Source organism: Cephus cinctus, unplaced genomic scaffold, assembly GCF_000341935.2.
Source record: "Cephus cinctus unplaced genomic scaffold, Ccin1 Ccin1_scaffold0129, whole genome shotgun sequence".
Taxonomy (NCBI): Eukaryota; Metazoa; Arthropoda; class Insecta; order Hymenoptera; family Cephidae; genus Cephus; species Cephus cinctus.
In genome coordinates, this window is record NW_014332862.1 from 408,058 (window position 1) to 413,420 (window position 5,363).

The 5,363-nt window shown below is 43.5% G+C and overlaps 1 protein-coding gene and 1 long non-coding RNA gene across 4 annotated transcripts in view; one reads left to right on the forward strand and one right to left on the reverse strand.

Annotated features, from left to right (window-relative positions):
* LOC107262801 (DNA-directed RNA polymerases I, II, and III subunit RPABC3) overlaps nucleotides 1-5,363 on the reverse strand; it is a 36,288-nt gene that overhangs the window by 12,928 nt on the left and 17,997 nt on the right. The window lies entirely within an intron of this gene.
* Nucleotides 53-5,326, forward strand: LOC112493694. Its single transcript, XR_003058342.1, has 3 exons — nucleotides 53-369; nucleotides 1,217-2,938; nucleotides 3,099-5,326. It is a non-coding gene; the product is annotated as an uncharacterized LOC112493694 (long non-coding RNA).

A 5,363-nucleotide genomic window follows, 5' to 3' on the forward strand; every position in this document is an offset into this window, starting at 1 on the left:
CCCCCCACCCCCTGCGGAATAGGAAATTCCCTCAACGCCCCTCCCCCCTCTTTCTCTTCAATCCCCTCGCCGCTATTCCTCACCGATACTCTTGTCGCAAACACGACGCACTGACGTGGCGTTAAATTTTCCGCCGCAACCGCGTGATACTTACGGCTGCCGCGAGAGTCGCGTTGCAGAGACGTTTCGAGTGAATCGAACGAATCGTTCGGCATTCTCTGCCCTCATCGTCCGACGAAAAAACGTCGAGGGGAGGAATACAGGAAGAAAAGATGAAGAGACAATGACAAGAAGACGACAGAATAGATGAACAAGGACAGAGTCGTTGACGATGATCGTGATGATGACTGACGTCGATGAGTGCCAACGGTAGGAAGGAGAGATTGCATAATTTAATGTATAATATGTATATATGTATATAAGTATATGTATATAACGATAAGAGTGAATCATAAGTCGACTGCATGGCCGGTCGGGTCCGTCTGTTTCGAAGTCGTTGAATTTGAGCGTGCTTGTTGAAACTTGTTTTTCACCGTTTCCATGGCGACGCGCATTGAGGGGAGTAAGTTGTTATCGGGCCTCGGCAGGTTGGGAAATTAATAAAGCAGCAATACGCAACGGCTATTCGCTAATGGCGACTATTCTTTGTGATAACTGAAGATACGCGAGAGGAAAATACCAGTGGTTGTGTGTGTGATGTCTGCTGAAAGTTATTTGTCGAAATTAATATACGTATTTTTGGACATAAACTTTTTGCGCCAAAATATCATTTCTTACGATACGATGTGATTCTATTGTCGACACGTTATTCTATACGAGGATAGGTATTTTCGGAGAGTATTAATATATTTTAAAAATGTTCATTGATATGCTCGATTGACTCCAAGCCATTGACAGGTGCGCGTGACAGAAGTTGACAATGAAAGTTGAATCATTAAAAATCGTATATTGCGTAACGATTAAAAACTGAGTTTCTAATTACAAAACAGATGCGTGTAAGTACGCTCACTACACTTGTACGAGCTGTTTGATTTCATTCGAATGAAAAGTATCCTCGATGACGTAGGAATTCGATATTTATACGTCATTACCCATTACGCAATCGCGATATCGCGTCAAGCGCGTGTGATTAGGAAGTAAAAAAAATCCGAATAAAAATTACCGAAAACTGAAAAATTCTTAATAAACATAAAAATTTCAATTTCATCCCTAACAGCGACCCTCAGCGTCCCTCCGACCCGTGAAGGAGGCTTCTTGTCAAAGATCGAGATCAGCTGACCGAGCAGACGTCGGCGTCAGCTGATTTTGACAGCCGCAGCGACCTTGTGCGCGTCCTTGCGGCACGTGCCACCGACCAATCCGGTCATCCGGCACGCAGCCATCTCGACCAATGAGAATGCAGTGAGACGCACAGTGCGTTAACAACCGAAATTACCGGAGCAGCAACAAGCCAAACACACGCGACCAGCACACCACCACTGGTACAAAACAAAATGATTTTTTTCTCGTCCTTATCCGTGACCTCTCCAATGTCGAGAGCCACTCCAAGTACCTCGTTGACCTCCCTTTCGAGGGCACCTAGTTCGGCTACGTGTACGTTGTAAAACAGCTGATTCAAGGCGCATGGAAAATATACGTACTGCCTATAGGTCTACACTGACTCCACATACCTATATGTATATATACATATACATGCCAACAAAAGATATTACGAAAAAAATACCAAAAATTCATTCCCAATAAGAGTTTTCAAAATTAATCACAGTCAATGATCCATCTAAGGATCCTGCTACGTAAGCGAGCTTGTTATCAAGCAGATATCACTGTACAGTGATATAACTGATAACGACACCAAATGGATCCTCGTATTGGATAACCCTTGATATATCAGTGACGTACAGAGACACAAACATAGTATACCTGGCATATGTAATATTTTGACGTTTCGAGCGCAGGGATCAAGCTGGACTACATGCACATAGATTCTATGTGTTCCAGAGTTTACACTGGGCTAGATGAGTAGGCAGCGTGTTGGCTATATTCACCCCCAAGTGACTCGCGCAACCCCGATCAATAATTCATTTCCCAGCTGTCACGCTTCCCCAGCAATGCTACTACCTACCACCACCGACGCCATTATCACCCCCCTATTGCCACCTCCACTATCAGTATCACTAGGACCAGCACTACCCCACCGTCATCATCGGACACACTGACAGCGTCATGAACGCACACAGGCGCTTACTCAATTCCCACTTGTCCTTCTTCCTCGTCCTGTCACGGTCACCTTCAACCTTCAACCTTTTCAATCTGCCCTACCCAATCCAACACGCAGTGACGGCACGAGTGACCGATAAGGATGGCAAAAGGAATGCCGCATCCCTCAGGGTTACGTTCCAGCCTTAATTACTAAGCTACGGATTATTTTCGTTATTTAAAATTGTTTTTTTTTTTAATAACGTGGGACTCGACTCCTCGTAAGATTTGGCTTTCTCTCGCTGCGTTCCTTTGAAAAATAAAGGGAAACGGTTAATCGTGCCTTATGGTATCGGAGAATGATTTTCTTGTTTCTCTATGTTCGTCAATCTTGACTATGGTTATGTTCGTCATCTCTTGCTCTGGTTAGTCTCGTGAAAATCCAAGTGCGTCGCCAACGCCCCCAGAAAACTGAGATACCACCAGCTGTGTTCACGCGCTTCTTTACCTACCGAGTGAACGCAGAGTGGCTCCCTGTTCTCCGAGTGCACTTTTGGTTTCCCACCAACAGCTTTTCTTATCGACAGAGAGTAAAGATCCCTTCCCTCGGCTGCTGGACATTTTTTTCTGACAAATTTTCATTCGCTTGACCAAACGAGTCCACGCGTGTTATCTGCAAGAGCCAGGCAAGGCTCATCTTGCTCGATCGATTCGGCTTCAGGACGGATTCAGCTTCCAGCTGGTATGGATAGACAAGTTTTTATAATTTTTACTTCGTCGACCTTCATCAATGTCATCTTGAGTCTTCATCCTGGACCTTTTTACTCATCTCACGTCTCAAATCCTCTTGCACTGGATACGTCATTACGTACGGTTTGGAAGGTTACTTTGTATTCCTACAGTGACTCGGAGTCTGTCGTACCGGATGGGACGGTGGGCTATCAAGGTCGACCTACTCGGCAGTACGTATCCAGACGAATCTTCCGAAGTGACTTTGTGGACCAGTACAAGGACGAAGTTTTCAGTGAGGACTTTCACTGAGATATCAAAAGTATAAACGAGGTTTTTTAAGGCCTATGTATCAAGGCTTTAAACGTATTGTGACTGAAGTCACTTCTTCGAGCCTCCGTCGACGGAGACGATTTCTACGTTTTGGGAAATAACGACTTGTGTCCCTTCCTCGTCCGGCCAGGAAGAGGAAAGAGGGTTCTTGTCACTCCGAGTAGACCCTGACGTGGCAGGAGACAGTCCATTTTCAACTGTGACGTAACAATAGACTTCACAGGGTTCGTCCTCACGAAAATTCATACACGAAATAAAGGCAAATTCAATTTTCAGGATTTCAGCATCCCTCGTGAAATTCACGGCTTCTCGTAGAAACAAGTCAAAGTATGAACGTCGGCCGAGATGTTAAATTACGAAATTCTTATCAATAATCGAAATCGACGGTAACTCGCTCTACAGACTTATTCTACTGAAACGTGATCATGAAATAAATTGAATTTCTATCTACCCAATGTAGCGGCTCTTTATGCTTGTTTTATATTAATGCTTCGTGATAGAAGTGCTGCCATCTCTCAATACAAAGGCAAACAACGTAGCACGGCCAATGCGTGAACCTTATCTGCGAAAGGGGTTGAGCGACTCAATAAAAATTGATCGTAAATAATATAAAAAAGGATTCAAAACGCAATTACCCACATTTATTATCTCATTGACAATCCCGACAGCCCTTCTCACTGTAATCTGAAGCCTTGACAGCCTTCGATAACGTTGGTTCGATAGACTATCGATACTTCCAATTGTATCATGTGAAAAATATACGGGCTCAGAAAATATAAAAAATCCGCCAAGTACCCAACAAACAGTACAGCTTTTATTAGAGGGGGGAAAGAAAAACTTGTTTTCCAAATCAATAAGTTTATCGCAAGAAGTACCAAGTCCTTCTTTTAATTATGCAAAGGCTTAAGGCCAGACCAAGGAGAGGGACGTGAAACTTCACGATGGGGTCTGCGCACAGCAATTTCCCAACGAGATCGATACTTTCTGTGTTCGTGAATTTCCCAAAGATCATGTATCCAAAAATTTACCCATCCCCCCTACCTCGATCATTTTTTTTTTTGCGAAACCAACGATCTAGCATATCTGGTATTTTCCTTCTTTTTTTTCATTTCTACAATTTTTAGTAGCCTCGACCGCCTCTGGTCCAACCACTCTTCCTTCTTGCGCCTTCGCTTCTCATATTTCCTTCGTTCTTTTTTGTTCCACCTCAATTCACGGCTCCATCACGTTTCTTTCTCTTCGTTGTTCTATACGTCTTTCTACTTTTTCTTCTAGCGGTTGGACCTTACCAGCGTAATACACGAGAAAGAGAGAGAGAGAGAGAGAGAGAGAGAGAGAAGACGAGAATGAAATCGCCTCCATTTCGCTCGAGCATAAATAAATCTTTCCCGAGGTTCCGGCAAGTTTTATTGCCTCCAATTGGCAGAAAAGACATTTTTACCCGACCCGAGTAAATTCGAGAATTCCGCGAATGCGAACCCGGCCGAGCAGCATTTTCATCGTGGAATGCATCGACGGAAATCGTTAAGTTAATTGATCGAGCGTAACAAAAAAAAGAAGACGGCGCCTTAACCGTAGATAAGAGGAGCCATCGAGAGAGCAATACAACAAGCAGCGATAAGGAATGAAAACGTTACGAACAGTGCGTCGTCCCATTTACCAGAGGATAACCAAGTTAATTGCGCAAAATAACGAGAAAATTACGCCATAGGAGGAAAAAAATAATAATTTTAACCAAACCTGTGAAATTCATCGTTTGTCAATACCGGAAAAGGGTATTATCGTCAGGAACGGCTACATAAAAACATACACCCGGTGACCAAAGAAAAAATATAAAATTTCGACAAATAATACGTAATACGATTTCCTACTCAACTTTTATACCCACCCCCCCTCTTCGTTTACTCTTTACCGTACTTCCCATAATTTCGTATAATCCAAATACCATGCGATTTTCCATTATCACGTAATCTGCCAGTTATCGCACTCGTCAATACTTATCTTATCCTACAGGCCATGGACGACGATACTTTTTCCATACAGTTTACACGCTTCTCGCAGCTGGAGTATTTCCATAAAGTAAAGCAATACCGCTCCCCCCCCCC